This window comes from Periplaneta americana, chromosome 7 (assembly GCF_040183065.1).
Source record: "Periplaneta americana isolate PAMFEO1 chromosome 7, P.americana_PAMFEO1_priV1, whole genome shotgun sequence".
Lineage (NCBI taxonomy): Eukaryota > Metazoa > Arthropoda > Insecta > Blattodea > Blattidae > Periplaneta > Periplaneta americana.
Window position 1 is genome coordinate 106,488,202 of NC_091123.1, and position 22,600 is coordinate 106,510,801.

Sequence of the window (22,600 nt, forward strand, 5' to 3'; positions counted from 1 at the left end):
AAAATGAATGTCACTGGATGCCTGTTTCCAATAACTGGGCCATACAACCGCAATGTGAAAAAATGATGTAACGTTCTATAATTGTGAGTTCAATAATCCCTATCCCAGTGTAAGGATAAAGGACCAATGAAAATTCTGATAAACGATTCTGTATTGCATCATCAGTAAGAAGGTTATGGATATCAAAGTCTCATATTGCTATGACTCAAGCTACCTATAGTCATTCCCCTCCCTGATTGTCTCACTGATATTTCTCCATTCTCAGACTATCTGCCTTGAAGAAGTATTCAACAGAGTCGCACAATATTCAATATTCATAATAATTCTAGAATCTAGTTGGGGAAATGCTAAAGAATAACAAATAAAATATTGCTAAATAAGCCTGGAAAAGTTGTCAAAAACACCCTCTTTTACTTCATTTTCCCTCAAGGCATCATTTGTAGGGTAGCTGTCGAGCTGGTAGCATTTCATCCATTGTAACTGACAACTACTTCAGTTGGGGGTCTGTTTCTATACCAGCTGCTACCCCTGACCACTGCAATGGATAGATTGTTGTGTTGGGAGGATTTTCAACTGGCATGCCATTCGATGTGAAAAGGATTAACAACAAATTTTCACAGCTGATTTTCATTGCCCTGGCGGCTGCAAAAGTATAGATTCATAATGAGATTAAAATAAGCCAATTTTCACTATCAGTAGTGTAAACAATTTTTGCAGAACAATTTTTTGTCCTCAGGATTAGCATTGTTTTTGGCACGTGGTGGTACAAGTAAAATGTTGCAATGCAGCCAACAGTTGCAGGAGAAGCCTTAAGCATGGTAGCAATTTGTGGTTAGACAATGGAAAGAATTACAATACTGATAAATTATGTGCAGCGGAGGTGCGAAGGTTGAAATAAAATTTTGAGAAAGCTTTCAGTCCATATTCCTTAGTTCTCTGAGCAAGAAGCGAAACTTAAGTAAAATTCTTTTCAGGTGAGGTGTGATAATTTTTCAATTCTGAGGAAGAGGAATAGCATTGCCCCTGGTGCCTGTAGCTTTGTTATGATAAGTTCAGTTTTTATTGTTTGAATGCTGATACATTAATAATTACATTACACAGAGTATATCATAATGATTAGCATATTGCACTCTTTATTTACTAACTACAATTGAACTAATAGGCCACATTCCATCGTGTAACATTTGTGGCAGCTATAATACATAGATTCAAAGACTACAGCAGCTAGAAAAAAGTAACTAGTAGCAAGAAAGGACCAGTGCTTATTAGTTGATCTTGAGTGAAACGCTGGGTTGAGGCACAGGAAGAGGGGGAGTAAGGACACTAATTGAGGAGTAGCGCAGTATTCAAGCCAGTATAACTCATAATAGTGTTGAGCTAGGCTGTTTCTGGTGTCAAATCGTTCGTAAAGGATGTACAAGTACCATTGACTTAGTGATCACTAATTGCAAATATGTTCAGAATTTTAGAAATCGTGTCTCAAGTGATAGATCTTGTCGAGACGAATCCAACAAGTCCAAACCCCACCAATGCTGAATGATGCAGAAGGTACAGAGAACGAAAGAAAGAAGAGGCCGGGTGGTGTGCTGAGGCTAGTGCAAGCACAGTAAGTGCATCACTCCCAGTACTGGTACCAATGGAGGATGTAAGAAGTAATCATGTCAAAATTATTATAGTGGGATTCACATAAGATTAGTTCTTAAAAAGCTAATATGGTTGTCTTTTCAATGTTGCTGAAGCTAATATGGTCGTCTTTTCAGTGTTGCTGTTATCAGATATCGCCAAAGCAGATAAAATCACAATGCCCATATCAAACGTCTAGATTTAATGTTCCTAATTATTCAGGTGAGGAATACAATGCGTGCAGTTCTCCATTCTCCTGTAGCTTCATCCCTCCTAGCCCCAAATATTTTCCTAAGCACTTTATTCTCGAACACCTTAACCTCTATTCCTCTCTCAAAGTGAAAGTCAAGTTTCACAACCATATAGAACAATTTTATTGGTATTATAACTTTTTTTATAAATTCTAACTTTCAGATTTTTTGAGAGCAAACTGGATGACAAAAGCTTCTCAACCAAATAATAACAGGCATTTCCCATATTTATTCTGTGTTTAATTTCCTCATGAGTGTCATTTACATTTGAAGAGTTCGCGGGAAAAACGATGAATGTCACAGTTTTGTTAAGGTTAATGTCATTATCTAATTCAATGGATCACTGCGAAATTTAATGTTGTTCTTATGAAAAATGGTAAAAAGGAGAATTATCACCACGAATACAGTAATCCTTTTCTTTATTTTCTATAGAAACAGCACTACATCTTGCAGTTATAGACTCAATTAGATCATTATCTAATCCTTAATGGAAATGTGACATTCAACGTTTTTCCCGCCAACTCATTTGTTACTGTTGCTCGAAGATATTTGAACTTTTCCATCTTTTCAAAGGATAAATTTCCAATTTTTACATTTCCATTTTGTACAATGTTCTGGTCACGAGACATAATCATATACTTTGTCTTTTCGGGATTTACTTCCAAACCTATCTCTTTACTTGCTTCAAGTAAAATTCCCGGGTTTTCCCTAATAGTTTGTGGATAATGCTGGTGAACCCTTCTTTCCAGTTAGACAAACAGATGCCTGATAGGACTCAAAGCCGGCGATGATCATCAAGAAGTGGTTTCTTTATCAGTGTACATCGCTGACAATTCTCATTTGTTTTGCTACCATAACTCGATTCAATATTTCTACATGGCCTTCTCTAAATATTGATTATTGAACATGTATGCGGCAATGTGCGTCCTGAATTTGCCTCAGAAGTAATATCCTTTTATGATCTGCGTTGCGTCTAATGATCTATGTTGGCGATCATCACTGTAAAGAAACGTGTGCATTCATTTTAACTGCTAGCAACTCCAGGCGACAATCACCGTAAACAAACCTCAGCTTTAGAGTACCTACAATTGAGCCAGACTTCGCAAAGCGACTTCAACCATTCCACTGATAATTCTATAATAAGTATAAAAAACTTGTTTAACACTAGAAGAACCAACTGATCATTTGACTCATTTCGATATTTAATTTATCTGTACCTCCTCTGTGTATTAGCTCATCAAGTTAGTTCTTCAGGACTTCTAGTGAATTTACTCTCTTTAGATCCTTTGAAAATTTCAAGTCCCTATCATTATTTATGGGCGTAAAAGTATACGTAGTTACTAGAAGGACCAACACAGGTCATTTTTACTGGTCTGCACTGTCTTCTTTCCATGCAGCAGCAAACTACAAATATTGCTGTTTTATGATCGTCTTATGCCATCTAACAAAGAACTCAATACATTGTCCTCATGTGACAAGTTTGCTGAATGTATGTGGCAAGTTTTCATATTACCGAAAATATTCCCTTTACGTAGACTGGTTGATACTCAAAACATACGAACGATAATAGGGAGTTTATAACCTCTTTCCTGTGACATTACAATACAGTCAATATATTTTGGATGGCAGTGGCAATTCTTTTGACAACTGTGTGAAGTATTTCATTAGTCTATCTCAAGATTCCTATTCGCCATTGCCCATTTACTGTAGTTATTTTGCAAACATGGCACGAAAGGGTTTGAGCAATGAACTTCTAGTATGAAAGATTATGAGTGATGAGAATTCCGCATTATTTAGAAACATTGTCAGAAATAGATTCGGAAAGAGAATACCCAGTTAGTGTTTGTGACGAAGATGAAAATGAGACTGGTGATCTTAATTATATCTTGCAAGATGACCAGCCTCATGGTCTAGTGGTCAGAGCTGGCTATAGTTCATGAGGTCCCGGGTTCGATTCCCGGTTATAGCACAGGAATGTTTCCTTAAAGGGGATTATTCCTGTGTTCGTCCATGGTCTGGAATTTAGGTTAAGTTTAGATTTAAGACCTCTCCTGGCATCACATTATCATAATCATCCTATCACATCATCAGGGTAATGTAACTCCGCCTTCCAGGCGCCCCAACCTCAGAAGTGAGTTACAACTAAGCCACGGCCAGGAGAGAAGACCAGAAATGTCGAAAAGACAACCTGGTGGCATTGGATTAAAAAAAAAAAAAAAAATCTTGCAAGATTATATATCCCAGCAGTGTCTAGGAAACCAAGGAGGAAGACCTGTCAGATTGGAGGGTGTCATAGCAGAAATAAGACATCACATGTCTGCACAAAGTGTAACAAATTTTTGTGGCCAATGTTCTGAAAGAATCATGTATGTGTGTGCAAGATATGATTATAATAATCAATATATGATAGATACATTCAGAAAACACAAAATATATATTTCAAAATTATTTAATGTAAAATTGAGTGAACATGATATTAAGAACAGAATTGCATCTGAGAAATGGCAGAATTAATATGCTAGTACTTATACATAGTTAATAAAACAAATTTTTTCATCTAAACATAACCATTTTTTCTTAAAAGAAGAGTGTATTGTGGTCTCAAATTTTGTTCTGAAATTATTAACTCTCAACTCTTTATTATAGCCACTAAGTCTGTAGTAAGATGATATTTCAAAATGAAAGCTGCTAATGAGACAGAAATTGACGATAAAACGTGCATTTCAAAATGACCGGTGCTGGTCGTACTAGGTAGTTTGAAAGTCCCAGTCTTTGTAGTGTTAATTTTAACAGCAAAAGAAACATTCCACTGAAACCCTTATGGTAAAACTAAAAATCTGGTTTCATTTTTTACAGTAAAGATATGATAAAACGTAAAATAACCTTGTATTTGTATATTTTCGGATTATATTCAAAAGCTAAAACTGATATTTAATGTAGCTACCAACTTATTAAGGGTAGTTAATTCACTACATTATGCAAATGTTTAACGAGTACCGTACAATATGATTACCAGATTTATTACAGAAAACACTGGGGGTCCGCCAAAATGAAATGTAAGCTTCAAAAGGTTCATCACACTCCATATTTGGAAACCACTGATCTAGGCTATGGCAAAATATAAGGACAATAAATAATGACTATAAGATGCAATGTTGCAAATGTAAGATATTTACAGGGCAAAGAATAGAGCACAATACATTAATAGAAAATAATGTATAAGGGTAAATCCACGGTAATGAACGGGACAATCATACAAGTTGTTCAGTAAAAAATATATATATATATATATATATATATATATATATATATATATATATATATATATATATATATTTATTTATTTCGTACGGAAATTATTTAATATACAAAATAAATGTCAGAATGCCTGCATCAGGTTATAAGCTGATATTATTTCAGTGAAAAATCAAATTATAAAGCATTTTACAATAGTTAGAACTGTTTAAAGAAAGGTAACAGATGGGACATAAAAATGACACAGTATATACAATGAACACAAACTCCATACAATCTCTGTCCTGCTATGAAATACAAAAATACCACAATATTACCAAACATTGCGAGTGTATAGAGCTATTCATGGATGCATTCAAACTTTGTGCAATATGAATTGTGCATTGAGAGAAGCTGTCTAAGGATGGGTAACAGACGAGACATTTTCTGAATGTGTCTTGTTATGAATGGAAAGAACAACTGAATAAAACAGTGAACTATTATAAAAACGTTTTAAACAATTAACAGACATTATATCTGCACATATTACTTTAGCATATCTGTTATAACAACAAAATAAAATTGCGTACGTCTATAATGTCTTATATTGTACAACGAAATCATTTAATATTGTAATACCAAAACTGTTGATTGATGCAAGTACAAATAAAAGAAAGAGTAAAAAAAAAGCAGATTGAAGATACCATAAATGCATTTAATAGGTGTATTTTTGTCTTTTACTTGAAGATTTGGTTTTTTTGAATGTAAATTCATGGTCATCAGAGCTGCAAGAGTAATATTTCCATTTAATTTTGTATGGAGATACTGCAAATGGAATGCATATTTTTGTGTCTCTGGAAGGGTCACTGTGTTGTTCCAACATGCGTTCAACATATCCTCATGAAGTTTCACTGTTTCGTCTGTTATCAAAATTACCTTGATGGAAGAAGTTACAGCACATTCGACAAATGATTATGCATTTTAAACTGAGTATTTTCCTACTTTCACCCAAGTCGTATGCTTATGAGTGTTCTGCACGCCAAAGAAAATTTAATCACAATAAAAATTTGAAATTCCACGAAAGAGAAGTTCATGGTACTGGTAAATGTTACGGAAAGCAAATTGAAATGCGGACTTTGTGAATTCATAACAGCTGTTAAGAAGAGTTTGTATGAACACTTCGAATTTGTATACGATGTTCCAGTCATGAGCGAAAACAGGGAGTTCTCCTCAGTACAGCACTTCATGCAATGGAAAGAAGAAGTTGAAAAAGCAACAGTAACAAGGTATGTGAAACAGCGAGGCTCACATCATATTGCTAATAATTTTATTGTAAAAGGTAAAGATATCCCTGTAACATGCCATGAAGGCACTTGGGGGGCATGGAGGTAGAGCATCATGCTTTCCATGACCTTGGCACTAGAATGAGGTGGTGTGGTCGGCACCACGCTCTGACTGCCTGTCACTGATCAGGACATTTTACTCTCGTAGCAAAGGTGTTAGGCATATAAAAACTCAGGGCAGCAATAAGATCAATGGTGTCCGTCATGCAAGCATAGCAGTAACAGAAAATGAAGATTTGGAATATCAGAGCTATTTACATTATCATAACGCTTCAGTCTGTCATACTTACTTACTTACTTATGGCTTTTAAGGAACCACCCTCACATAAGCCCTCCATCAGTCCCTATCCTGAGCAAGATTAATCCAGTCTCTACAATCATATCCCAACTTCCTCAAATCCATTATAATGTTATCCTCCCATCTATATCTCGGCCTCCCCAAGAGTCTTTTTCCCTCCGGTCTCCCAGCTAACACTCTATATACATTTCTGAATTCGCCCATATGTGTTACATGCCCTGCCCATCTCAAACTTCTGAATTTAATGTATTTAGTATGCATTTAATTTTCTCCTGAATGTCATTTATATTTGATACTGTTGCTCCAAGATATTTGCATTTTTCCACTTCATCAAAAAATAAATTTCCAACTTTTATATTTCCATTTCGTAAAATATTTTGGCCTCAAGACATAATCATATACTCTGTCTTTTCGAGATTTACTTCCAAACCTATTTCTTTACGTGCTTCAAGTAAAATTCCCATGTTTTCCCTATAGTCTGTGGATTTTTCTCCGAACATATTTACATCATCTGCATAGACAAGCAGCTGATGTAATCCATTCAATTCCAATCCTTTCTGTTAAAATGTTTTATTTAGCCAAGGTTATATCAGCGTCGCCAGTGTGCCGAAATTTTGTCCCGCAAGAGTTCTTTTACATGCCAGTAAATCTACTGACATGAGCCTGTCACATTTAAGCACACTTAAATGCCATCGACCTGGCGCAGGATCGAACCCACAATCTCGGGTACAGAAGGCCAGTGCAATACTAACTGAGCCAACCAAGTCGACGCCCTTTCTGTTATCCTGGACTTTCCTAATAGCATACTCTAGAGCAAAGTTAAAAAGTAAAGGTGATAGTGCATCTCCTTGCTTTAGACCGCAGTGAATTGGAAAAGCATCTGACAGAAACTGACCTATATGGACTCTGCTGTATGTTCCACTGAGACATATTTTAATTAATCGAACTAGTTTCTTGGGAATAACAAATTCAATAAGAATATCATATAAAACTTCTCTCTTAACTGAGTCATATGCCTTTCTGAAATCTATGAATAACTGATATATTGTACCCTTATACTCCCATTTGTTCTCCAATATCTGTCAAATAAAAAAAAAAATCTGATCAATAGTCTATCTATTACACCTAAAACTACACTGATGATCCCCAATAATTTCAACATATGGAGTTAATCCTCTCAAAAGAATATTGGACAAAATTTTGTCCGACGTCAACAAAAGTGATATTCCTCGAAAGTTACTAGTTAGTCTTGTGCCCCTTCTTAAAGACAGGTACAGTTATGGACTCCTTCCAGGTTCTGGTATAATTTCCTTTTCCCAAATAGCAAGTACAAGCTTATAAATTTCGCTAGATAATACACTTCCACCTTCTTGTATTAATTCTGCTGGAATTTGACCGATACGTGGAGACTGTACTTTTTCAAATTTTCTATCGCAATTTCGACTTAGAAAAGCATGGGTCCGGGTTTGTATTTGAATTTCGTTTTGATCATTTCTATTTGTCCTATGTACATTTAGTAGTTGCCCAAAATAGTCTTTCCATCTTCAGGATTGAATGAGAGTCTGCAAGCAAGTCACCATTCTCATCCTTGATTGCATTTACCCTTGCTTATCCATTCTTAAATTCCATTATGTCCTTATATAAATCTCGAATGTTTTTATTCTTACTATTTGTTTCCACCCCATTCAGTTTTTCCTTCAAGTAATCTCTCTTTTATTCCTAAGTGTATGACTTGCTTCCCGTCTTTCATTGAATAATTATCTCTGTTCGTCTCAACTGAATCCGGTAAGAATTTCAATTTTGCCTGTTTCCTTCTTTCTACTGCCATGGAACAATCTTCATCAAACCGCGGTTTCTTTTTTCTTAGTTTCTTAATAACCTATGCTCTGCTCTGCTGAAATTTTTATATTATCTCGGATATTTTCCCACATGCTATTAACATTTAACTCTTCCTCAACTTCGTCGGAACTTGCTAAAGCAGCAAACCTATTTGAAATTTCGACCTGATAATTTTGCTTAGTTTCCTCATCTTTTAATTTCGGAATATTGAATCTTCTAATATTAACTTGTTGCTCTACTCGCTTAGCTACTGATAGTCTTTCTCTTAGTTCTCCAATTACCAAATAATGGTCAGAATTACAGTCTGCCCCCCCCCCCCTGAAGGTTCGAATGTCTACTATACTAGTATGTCTTCGTTTATCTATTAAGATGTGATCTATCTGGTTGTGTGCCAATCCATCTGGAGAAGTCCAAATATATTTATGTATATCCTTATCGGGAAAAGTTGTACTTTTGACAATTAAATCTTTTGATGTGGCAAAGTTGATTAACCTAACTGCATTATCATTGCTAGTTATATGTAGACTCTCTTTTCCAATAGTTGGCTTAAAAATATCTTCACGTCCTACTTTAGCATTGAAATCACCCAATCAAATTTTCATATTTTATCTAGATAACTGATCAAAAGTATGTTCAAATTCCTCATAGAAGCTGTCCTTTATATGGTCGTCTTTCTCTTCTGTAGGGATGTGAGCATTTATAATTATGGTATCGCACCATCTACCCTTAAGTAATAAATACAATAACCTGTCACTGATAAATTCGACCTTTTTTACTGCTGATTTTATTCTTTTATGGATAAAGAATCCTGTTCCTAATTAGTAATTATTGTTTCCTTCCCCATAATACAACAAGTAATCTCCTATTTGTGATATGGCGTTCCCATCTAACCTAACTTCCTGTACTCCCACAAAGTCTATTCTATATCTAGCTAGTTCTTTTGCTACTAATGTCACCCCTCCTGTTCTATATAGGCTTGTAACATTCCAAGTACCAAATCTCATAACCTTATTCCTTTGCTGTGGTCGTGCCAGAGAATCAATTCCATTCCAAGGCTTATTTTGTGGTTTCGTAACAAGCTATTTTTTACGGTAATGGGTTGTTAGCCATTCCCCTAACCCCCAAGCTGGAGGACCACCCCTCATCGGCTGTCCGCGACTGCTTATTCAATATATTCGCAGCTACCCTCCATATCTGGTAGTCGACCTGGTTGGCGAGTTGGTATAGCTCTGGCCTTCTATGCCCAAGGTTGCGGGTTCGATCCCGTGCCAGGTCGATGGCATTTAAGTGTGCTTAAATGCGACAGGCTCATGTCAGTAGATTTACTGGCATGTAAAAGAACTCCTGCAGGACAAAATTCTGGCACATCCGGCGACTCTGATATAACCTCTGCAGTTGCGAGCGTCATTAAATAAAACATAATTTAATTTTCCTTATCTGGAGGCCTCTCCTCTATCCGCAACCTGAGGACTCGCTTCAGTCTGTCATAGTCCATCAAAATATTCCTTATGCCACAAATCACAGAATATTCATGATTTTTCTTTAGAATGAATAACTTGATCATAACATTTTCAGTAGGAAAAAATGCATCCGCTTCATTTATTATTTGCTGAAAGTGTTCCACTAATTGGAGAGTGTTTATTAGTGTTCTCGTTGATGATTCGAGAAGTTTAATAGTGATTATAATTATTATAATAATGATCATAATAATAAAGCTTTATTTATTCTAGCAGAGTTAAGGTCGTAAGACCTTCTCTTCCACTCAACCAGAGGATGAAAAAGAAATATATAATAATATAATGTTAACACAAAAGAATTATTCGTTGCTGCCCTATACTCTACTGGGGAGTAACAGGAAACAAGAAGAAAAACACAAAAGAAAATTATATAGCTAATATAAAATTGAAGTATGAAAATATGTATAAGCCAGAAGAATACCGAACTTAAGTCACTGTTCATAGTGATTTGTCCATTGGACGGTTATGCCTGGTGACCCCCTTGGTCCTATTCGACAGGAGTAGGTACATGCCGGCATTGGGTTCCCCTTCTTCCTTCCTCATCTTCATCATCACCACTCATTCCATACACTACACTTACACATGCACTCACCTTAGTACTGTACAGGACATAACTCTCCACAGATACACAGCATGGCCCACCAAAGTGGTGTGCAACTAGAAAATGGGTCACAGTCCTGTCATCTATTCGCAATATGCGGAACCTGAATCATGTAAAGTGAAGTGGGTAGACATTGGATAGATACATACATACATATTTGCTTAAATCAGATGACAAATTAAATTATATGTTTACTAGGCTACAAATGATACTTTCATACTTCACTATATTAATCAGAAAGTGAATGTACTAACCCTGTCGTGTGCTGTTGCACTAAACTCTGTACACAGATAACATATTTCCACTAAGTTACATGCCGACCAAACATTGGGATTTAGTAATAACCTTGCTTCTGACTTGCCTCCACCCCCTTCCTTCCTAATCCTCTATCCATGATCATGTGAAGACTAACAGTACTAACATTCTTAGGGGATGTGAATGACTTGGCTGGGCAGTGCACTGCGACTTTTCTAACAGAGTATATTAAAGAAATATACTTATCAGAATGGAGACAATATACGAATTTTTCGTATTTCATCAGTACTAATGCCCAACTTAAAGTGTGAATTTTCAGTTTTTATCTTAATTCTATTAATGCCAGCAGCTGGTGTAGCCACACTTAAGCGTATATTTCCATACACTGTAGTTGGCTGCTCATTTATCTAATAATTTTGGAAGAACCACATCATTTTGATTTCCACTACCTAATTGCGAACCTTATTACTTATATTTCACTAATTAGTTTTCAGGTGCCTTCAGATATGATCAACTATGGCTCTCTGTAATTCTAACAGCCTGGCAAACTTGAATTTCATCCCTTGTGAGTACTTGTCAGGCAATATTCATCTCAGATAAAATAACTAGCAGAATGGTCAATAACACAGCCAATAAAATATGCTTGCAGCCTTCTTATTCAGAAACAGAGCTCTTTCACACGACATAAGTGTATGATAATGAACCCCAATTTTATTTTATTTTATTTCCAGAAAAAACCACCCTTTAATATTCCAACTTCCTTATAATTTATGTGCTCTCAATTTGATTTTAACATGCGAATAGTAGTCAAATTACCAGCATAATAACCACTCAATCACTGATGTCAATTGCATTAGTCAACTTTTTTCTCTGATTTCATATATTACAGTTTTTCATTTTCAATATATTAGGCCAGAAAAATTGGAATGTAGTATGAAGAGACTACTGTAATAGGGTTACCATTTGTTTAGTACAAAGCAAATGGTCTAAATTACTCCACAGTAACAATTATATATATTGTACACCTCAGTAACACTGCTCAATGAACACAGGTAAAAATCAGTATGTGCACTTTTCAAGAACCATTCTTGTTCTTCCTTCCACTGTCACAATTTTTTCTCTAAACATCATATACACCCTGTAATTTATATTAGACAGCAAATACTTACTCTTATGTCAAACTCTCAAACATCTCAAACAGGGGCATATATTGCAGGTGTTCAAGGTGTGCACTGGACACCCTATAAATTCGGTAATCTCATTTTTTAAGTTGTTTTATATAATGGAACAATAATTTTAATTTATCACAATTTAAATGCGTGGTAATCTCAATGGAAGTTTACGTATATAGTTCAAGATTAATTTTAATTTATTACCATTTAAATATTTTAAATGTCTGCTGATTGAATGTGCACATCATCCCCAGAACAGCTTTCATTTTGTAATGTACATTCTGCCTGACGAAGTGGGATGAGGTCTGGTCTGGTTGTCCTGTCCATACAAAAGAACATCCCCTGCTGAGAGTTACTGCTATAATTGTCTGCGCGGGCAAAGTGGCATGGTGGGGATACTCGCTTCTCTCAAGCTCGCAGGTCGTCCTGTATACAGGCAGGTCAACTTGTCAATGGAACATTACAAAATATTGTGTTTGACGTGTGTGTTTACTGTTTGTGTGAGTGAATTTACTGTGGGTTTTACTAGAGTTCATAGTTGTGTGCCAGCGCAGGTGAACAATTTAAATTACTTATTTAATGATAATAGCACTTGGAAATGTACACTGTAAAAGATCTTTTGCAAAAGCCATTCTCTTCTCGCTCACTAGAAGAGAAATTACATATAGTGAATAAGGGTAGACCTAACCGGCCACTTCCGAATTTAGTGCAACAATATAAAACAAAAAGTGAACAATACACTAGATATTTTTCTATTTCACAATATGAAAATGTAGAATGGTTAGCGGGTTGTGAAACTTCATACAGGTTATTTTGCTGGTCATGTATATTGTTTTCTAACAAAAATGAGGTTTGGAGCAAGCATGGCTTTGCTGACTTAAATCACTTGTCTAGTGCACAGTAAAAACATTCAAAATCTCAAACTCATGTACAATGTTTCCTGAAATCAAAACTTTTCGGCAAACAGCGAATTGATACTTTACTTGATGATCAACGAAGAACTGATACCAGTAAACACAATGAAGAGGTTAAGAAAAACAGGGCCGTATTGATACGAATCATTGACGCTATTTGTCTTCTAGCTAACCAGGAGCTCCCTCTACAGGGACATGACGAATCAGATAGTTCTTTGAACAAAGGAAATTTTTTAGAATTTTTGAATGTGTTAAAAAAATATGATTTACTTTTAGAAAACTATCTAAATTCGTCCACAGTGTTTCGAGGAACTTCTCCATTGATTCAAAATGATATCATAAAAGCTATTACTGATGTAGTAAAATAAAAAATAAAAAATGAAATTAACTCGGTTTCATTTGTAGCTATAATGCTTGATGAAACTTCTGATATTGAGAACAAATCTCAACTATCTACTGTTCTCCGCTATGTAAAGGGCGATTCTGTCTATGAAAGATACTTTGGCTTTATAGATGTTAGTGCTGATAGAACAGCATATGGTTTATTTACTCACGTAGAACGAGTAGTTAATGAATTTGAAATTTCTAATAAACTCGTGGGTCAGACATACGATGGAGTTCTGTAATGAGTGGTCATGTGAATGGCTTACAATCTAAAGTCTTATCAGCCTATCCAAATGCAATCTTCACCCACTGTTATGCCCATGTTCTAAGTCTTGTTCTCCATCAGAGTGTATCAGTTATTAAAGAATGTAAAATATTTTTCCAAACATTGAGTGGACTCTCTGCTTTCTTTTCTAAATCCTCTAAAAGGACATATGTATTGCATGAATTTGTGCAAAAGAAATTACCCACTGTAGCACCAACCAGATGGAATTTTACATCAAGGCTTTGCCATACTGTAAAAGAATACAGATCTGAACTTTGTGAGTTCTTCGAAAATATTATTAAAAATTCTGGTAAATGGGATAGTGAGACAGTCATAAAATCACGTGGTTTTTTATCTTTCCTTCAAGAGTTTGAAACTATATTTCTATTGGAAGTATTTTCGATGTTGCTTACTTATACAGATATATTATACAATCTTTTACAAACAAAACATTTTGATATTCTTTACTGTAGCAGGAAAGTAGTTGATATCAAAGATAAACTTCAATATGATAGAGAACATTCTTATTCATCAGTTTGGAACAATACAATTTCAAATAAGAACGAAACCTATCAGGTGAAAACGAAGCGGCACTGTCCAGATAAAGTGGAACAAGAAAATAATTATCGCCGGCTATACTTGGAAATTATTGATTGCCTAATTCATTAAATTGATTGTAGATTTCCTCAACTTGATAAATTAGAATATTTTCATTTGTTACAATGTCAGAAGTACTATGAATATAGAAAAACATTTCCCGAACCATTCCTACAGAAACTTTTGGCTCAGTACAGAAATTTATTTGATCGCGTTGGACTGAAGAATGAATTAATTGTTCTCTACACTTCACCTGAATTTCATGGAAAGGATGTTCACGAACTTGTTAGCTTTATGCATGAAAATTTCCTCTCTTCCGGGTTTAGTGAAGTGTATAAACTTGCTAGGTTAATACTGACCATTCCTTGTACTACAAGCTCTGTGGAACGTTCGTTTTCTGCATTAAGACAAATCAAAGACTCTGTAACTTAAGTTTGTTGTCAATCGAAAAGGAGTTAGTGCACAAAATGAAGAACAAAGACTCATTTTATAATGCTGTGATTGAGAAGTTCACATCACAAGAAAGAAGAATACATCTAATGTTTAAATGAAAGAGGTACGTATTTGAATTACTAAATCCATGGAAGTGTTATTAATAGGGGGTGGATGTTGATGAAAAGTCATCTTATTATTATTCACATTAGGACGATGCCTATTAATATATAAATCCTTTCTATGTTAATATCAATGGAAAAAAATAATTCCTTATATTGCATTTTTCGGCGTTTTTGAACTAATAGGTAATTTTTATATTTTTTTCGGCATTTTTGGTCATTTTTAATACTCTGAAGAACTTCTAGATCATTTGGAATGCATTTTACTTTCTTCTTTAGTGATAGGTCTGTTAAATCTTTTTCTAAGCAATTAGGTCAGTAGTAATTACCTACCGGTACTGAATAAGTGAATAACAGTGACGTTTGAGTTTTATAGTTTGAGACAAACTGTGAAGACCATCCCTCATTACACTTGAAGGCTTCACTTTACACGATGGAAGTAATATAAAATGCTTGACAACAGTAAAGTTTAAGTGAGGGCTTTGACCGCTACTGTTCTTTTGTTGGTACGAGGGTGTCTTTAGAATTTGTTTGTTTGGAAGGGAAGAAATTTTCACAGTGTCGTAGACAGGACGTTGTGTCCCCATGGAAGGAAAGGGACAGTATTTTTAACACAAGGATTGCAAGAATGCACGCTGCGCCCACAATTTGTTTTGTCATTCACACTCCCCCATCTGGAAGATCTGGTAACAAAAGTGAAGAACAGAAGTAGGAGGGGACGGAGAATGAAGGCATGACATGAATCACCATTGATTGAAACACACTGTAAACCCTCATTAAAATCTATAGTTTTCCCTTAAAGCCTTCATTTTTTTTGGATGGCCTTTTCCTTTATCTTAGCCAAATTCCAGAAAGTTGTCTCCTCTCTCTGGCATTTGCAGGGCAGTCATTGAAACAAGGTGATTAGTTTTTAAGAAGTTGTGGTGCGAGTACTTTGAATAATATTTAAATGTCATTTCTTTTAATTTTATGTCATTTTTCCATTAGTTTAAGGGCATTTTAATGATCATTTTAAGTAGATTTTTAGGTCATGAATATCTGCCCCCTAGTTATTAAATATAAACAATACTAAATTATATATAAAAATGGCAGTTAATGTTGACCCGATATTTCACTTAGGCCTATAATAATTGTGAGAGATAGACCAACTATATATTTTTAACAGAACACCCAAACTCCAGGTTCAGCATACGCCACTGATCTCAAATGATTCTAATGCAAAAGAAAATCCGGTTCTTAAAGGTCTTCTAGCATTAATTTCATGTAATACCAACATCAAAACATCGAAAATATTCATGTGGAATGGTTTCATATGCCTACAAGAGAACTTTCAAAACTACAAGGTTTAATAATACTGTACACTAAACAAGAAAGCAAAATATACATCTGACATTCACAAATGATACAGTCAATTCAAAACAAAGCTATATTGAACAGGTTTACTGGTAACTGAGGAGAGATGAAGATTTACTCTTGTATGTTAACAATGACAAAGTTAAAATAACATAAATTGAAGAATGCTTGTATTTCCAAAATTAAATTTCTCATTTCTCACTGAAGAGTTTCCATGGTGATACAGTTGGCGAAACATACCACTTGGTCATTCATATGGAAATTAATGGAATGAAAACATAAAGTTTTTCTGAACAGAATTTATTATCCTGTCATATACAAGAAGAAATAGACAAATTAAATAACATCATTTTTACATGATGATGAACATGTGGAATATAATTTTTGGCGTGTTTTTCTCTTTTTTAACATTCAAACCAACAACATGATAAGATAACAAAAGCAGACGCTTGTTTCACATTATATTTGCATTAATCATTATTGTACAAAACTTACCTTCCAGGAAACCCAAGTACTATGATATATCACACAAACTTAATCCACATTTATACAACATTTAGTTGTAACAATGAGGCAGCACTAGCTCCTACAATATCCTGGCACAAGACAAAATTAGAACTAGATTTCACTGGTTGACTGCCTTCAGTAGTTGGCCTGAGTTTTCCATATCAAATGCCAAATGGACACTAAAAATGTTTATGCACAAAATTCGTATTCTCATTATCACAATAATGACATACCGTATAACTTGTTACGGCTGATTTTCATTTGAATAATTAGTAGGTTCTCACTTAGTAATAATATTATAAATATCAAATAAGAGTCCAATGGTAAATATGGAAGATTTTATTGACTGGAGCTCTTTGCTTTGACCATTCAAACGGCAGTTAAATACATTGTACAATAGTGTAATAATTCTTCATGTAAAAGTGGTTACAAATTATCATGTTGGAATATAGATATCCAGGCTTGTCAGTATATGTCTAAGTTGTATTAATTATTGTGGGTGAAGCTTTATTTTGGTATTGCCAGTATAGGGAATTAAAAACAAACACTGAAAATACCTTAGTTTTGTAGTGTGAAGTAGTAGAAACTCGATGTGATCACTCGGAGAGCTGTGGTCCCACCCAACCAGCTCTAAATAGGTTCCTTACTTGGGCAAATCGCAATATAGCGAACGTAGAAGCTCCGCCCACGACCCCTTCCACTTTTCCCCTACTAGCTCAACAGACACTCTACGTGATAGGCGAGTGTTGTGTCGAATGCACATTTCATGTGGATGGGGATAACTTCCCCTACCGGCACTGGCGTTCGCTATATTGCTACTTATTCCCTTACAGTACTTATATAGGAAAACCGTCCTGCTTGAATAGAGAAGGCGACCATATTTCGTCGTTGTGACGTAATTTGAGATGGTGTGAGAGAATGATTGCAGTATCGCCAACTGTGGTAACCATTCATACAATCTTACACACCTAATCTAACCGAACCTAACCTAACGTACTACACACCTATTGCAACATTCTTCACGTTTAACCATAGACAAATAACAGTCTTTTAGTATAGTACTGTAGTCTGTCACCAGTATTATATGTCGATGTATGTGTGTGCCCAAAGAGAATGCTCCTGGACCAAATTGTCGTATTTTGCAGTGGTCGTCAGTACTCGCTGAAATGGGTAATAATATAATTATGTTGTACGTAGCAAGATCGATTATTCAATTGATAGGATATTTTATGAGGTTGTCACGACTGAGATATCTATTGTCAATTGCTTTTATTTGTCAGACGGCCTTGACTGACGGGTATATAAGGACTGGCGCTCTGAGGGGTGGAGGTACCTGCAATCGGCTGGCCCTATATGGACGCCGCCTGTCCCGGTCCCCATTGCGGAGATCCTTGAGCTTCGTCCCCCTACCACCATCCCAGTCCCTTCTGGACTTCCGCGTAAGCCCACCCCTCCCAAGGTAGCTCCCAAGGTCACTGAGGTGACATGTATTGACTTGCCCGGTCCTAGCGGACTGAATAAGCAAGATGTTACAGTTTTAGCTGATGAAGTGCCGCCGATTCCATCTGGGTCCGGCGCACTTCAGGTCATTAAGGCCAAAAAGAAGAAGAAGAAGAAGAAGGGCTCAGCTAAGACTGAACAAGGCGGCATTTGTACCGCTAGTGAGCTCACCAAGGAAGAGAGATCTGCTCTCTCTACCTTGGAGCAATTAGAGGCGGCGACTCTTCAAGTCGTGACCGAGGAGGTCGAACCTGAGGCCCCACAGGAGACGGCTGCTGCCCCTGAGGTAGATCAGGCAGTTTCCCGCCCCCCTTCCCCAGCTCGTACTCACGTGTCGGAGAGTGAGGACGAGGAAGATGATGTTGAGACGGCCCTCACTAGGCGACGTGGTGATATCCCACCCGTTATTATTATGCCAGCCTTCACTGGCTCGCTGGGCCTACTGAACTTAGAGTTCAAGGCCGAATACGAACCGTTGGGCTTATGCTCGTACAGGGCGCGCGGCGGGACGGCCGTGAAAACTGTTTGCGAAAGGGACTACGCAAATCTTTGCAAGTTCCTGACCGAACGGGGAGTAGCGTACAACTTGCTGCGCCCCAAGAACGACAAGCCTCTGCGATTCGTTTTGAGAGGAATAGGTATTCACACTGATGAGGAGGACATCCAGGGCGACCTGGAATTCCAAAGCATAATCGTCCGGCGAGTGACGAGGATGCACTGATCAAGGACAAAGGCCAAACTCCCAATGGTCATTGTCGATGTGGAGAATTCCCCCGAAACCCGGGATAGAATGAGAGCCTTGCGGCAGTGCTGCCTGATGAGGGTAACAGTTGAGGACTACGTCCCCAGCAAGCGCCCGCCTCAGTGCAGCAACTGCCAGTGGTACTACCACACGCAGGCTAGCTGCAAAGCGCAGCCTATGTGTCGAGCTTGCGCACGCCCCCATAGGACTAAAGATTGTCGCAAGCCGCACGATGTCCCCGCTACATGCGCACTCTGTGGTGGCGCTCACACCGCCAATTACGGAGGGTGTCCTGTAGCACTACAGGTTAGAGATGCCACGGAAGGAACGAGCAGGGCTGCCCGACGGAGGAGGGCAGAGCTCGAGGAACAGCGGACGCTCCAATACGAGTGGCTCCGGCAGCAGCGGGTGGAGCGAGCTGCGAGGCAGCAGCAGCTGTTCCGAGAACAGCAGCCGCAGCCTCAGGCTCGCGCCCCTGTGCAGGGGCCTCGTGCGGAGCGACGCACGGAACTCGGGCCGGTCCGCCAACAGCAGCAGCAAACACAGCAGCAGCAGGCGGACATCCCTTCGCTTTTGGATGTGCCCGTTGCCGCGCCTCTGTGGTCCACCGTGGCAGCGACAGCCCCCCAAACTGCTGCCAATAATGTAGGACCCCTTTCCCAGCGCCCTGAGCGCAACAGGGGCAGCAGAAAAGCCACCAAGGCTACCACGGTAGAGTCCATCTCCGCCCCTGTCCCACCGGCCCAGCAGGAAGCTATTGCAAGCACCTCGAAAGGCCCGACCGGTCAAGGCGCTACCTTGGACCAAGTCCAGCATTTTGCCGAGGCGTTGCAATTAGCAAACCCCAACCTCCCGTTCGCCCCAATCCTAGAAGGATTAACCAGAGTGATAGTTCTCCTTATGGAGAATCCTATGTCTACCCTCCCGGAGATATTTAAGCTCCTAACCTCCCTCGTTTCTCTCAATGGCCAGATGAAGTGACGGAGTTGCTAGGATGTGTATATGGAACGCCAGGGGCCTTAGACATGATAGACATGAGTTCAGGGCTTTCCTAGACGCTAATAATATAGACGTAGCAATTATAACAGAAACGTTCCTGACACCCCAAGTAAATTTAAGATGCGCGGGGTTTAAAGTCTATAGACAAGATAGAGCGGGTAGAAGAGGCGGAGGTGTAGATAGATTCGTAGTCGCCGGCGACCTCAACGCGAAGCACGCTAGCTGGAACTGTCAACGCCCCAATCGGCAGGGCGATAGGCTTTTTCTAAATTCTACAGGAAACGGATACGTCGTGATGGCCCCTAGGGAACCCACACACGTACCGGATGCTGCAAATCAACTCCCTGACATATTGGACATCGCTCTGGTGAAAGGTCTCACAACTAGAGCGAGATTAACAACCCTGGATGATCTTCCGTCCGACCACCTACCGGTGATATGGAGATCATGCACCCAGTCGAACTCTCCCCAACCGCTGAGAAATTCAACTACAAGGCGGCAGACTGGGTGTTCTTCCAAGACCAGGTAGCCGCTACGCTTCCACCACTCCCCCCTGAAGTCACTCCGGCAGGGATAGATAGCGACCTGACGGAGTGCATAAAGAAGGCAATGGTTGCTGCAATACCGAAACGGTCTTCATAACCGGGACGGATGCAGCTCCCAGCCTATATTAGAGACCTAAAGATCGCCCGCAATAGAGCAAGAACATTGTGGAAGCGTACTAGGTTAGATGAACATAGAATAGAAATGAACCGCTTGCGCAGGCGGATCAGTGAGGCGGTCCACGAAACGGTCGTGGATGCTTGGAAATCCAAGGTTGAGACGATGGACAGCAGAAACATGTCAGATGTCTGGCGTGTATCTCGAAGTCTGTCCAATCCGTCTCAATCTATACACCCATTAGTAGTCGGTCCAGATGTCACGGCCTTTACTCCTGAGGGGAAGGCTACCGCACTGGCAGACGTTCTAGAGACCACTTTTCAACCCGTGGAACAAAATTTAAACTTGCCCCATATCAGAGCTGTTGAGGAATCGGTTCGAGACCTCCTTAGCAGGGAGCCGGAAAATGGGATACGACCTACGAACACCCACGAGGTCGCCCATTTCATTCGTCGCCTCGGCCCTCATAAGGCCGCAGGAGCCGACGGTATCCAAGGAATTATATTGCAGCATCTCCCAAGGTCAGCTATGAAGCGCATAGCAGAGATAATTAATAACATCTTGGCTTCCGGTCACTATCCCATTCCCTGGAAAGAGGCTCACGTAGTTCTCTTTCCAAAGCCCGGAAAGGATAAGACGAATCCAAGCAACTATAGGCCTATTAGTTTCCTCAGTTGTCTCAGCAAACTGGCGGAGCGGGTCATACATAGACGCCTCACTGAAGTAGTGTTGCCCCAAATTAGGAACGAGCAGTTCGGTTTCCACTCTGGACGTTCCACTACACTCCAGGCACTCCGCATGACGGAGGACATTACCTGGGCTATGAGCACGAAGCGTATAGTAGCTGCAGCTTACCTGGACATCGAGCGAGCATTCGACAAGGTTTGGCATGAGGGACTCCTCGTTAAGTTACTGGGCATGGGAGTCCCAGATGGAATGATACGCCTCATTTCTAACTACCTCCTAGGCCGTACATTCAAAACCCGTGTAGGCACTAGTTTCTCCACCCCCCGTGAAATTCACGCAGGAGTCCCACAGGGTTCCAATATTGGGCCCATACTTTTCAATATATTCATTAATGACCTCCCGTTTCGCTATATCCACGGCAGAAGTAGTAATCTGTATATCTATGCAGACGACACTGCCCTCTTGGCGATGGGCAAAACCTATAGATTAGCGTCCCGTAGCTTGCAGTCGATCTTAGATCACCTCCAGTCGTGGTTCCACGACTGGAGAATCAAGGTCAATGTAGAGAAATGTCAGGCCATACTCTTTTTACTAAGAGCGAGGCTCGAAGACATACCACCACCACCACCCACACTTTTCGGACGAGAAATGCCGTGGATGAACCAAATTAAATATTTAGGGATCATTATGGACTCTCATCTCACCTTCCGAGATCACATCCAATCCCTTCTTCGTAAGGCCAACAGGCTGATAGACACTATCCCATTCTGGCGGCCTTAACTCCTGACAACCTGAGGGTAAGACTTAACCATGTATAAGGCCCTCATTCGCTCTGTCATTACCTATGCCGCACCCCCATGGGGGTTTGCGGCAGTGTCCCATCTCCGTAAACTCCAAGTTATCCAAAACCAGGTGATTCGACTCATTACCCATCTCCCCCGAGTCGCCTCGAGAAGAAAGTTCCATGATGAACTAGAGTTGCCAACCATAGACTAGTTCATTGCTCGACTGGCTAGGAACCTGTATGCGGAAGCTCGTGCTAATCCAGAGCCTTCTTTAGTTAGTACAAGCCGGGGCCATACGTCGGCAACACTGTAATTAACTGTCACCGTACAGTACACGTGTTTGTGCAAGTGCCGATTTTCAATGTAAATTAATGTTACAATATAAGTGTGTGTCGATGGAATTATGTTTACTGTCGTACCAAACGTTAATTGTTGATGTATTATAAACTAAATGCGTGTTGGGGATAAAAAAAAAACAAGACAATAAATGAAAATAAAATGGTTGCAGTCTTTGGGAACT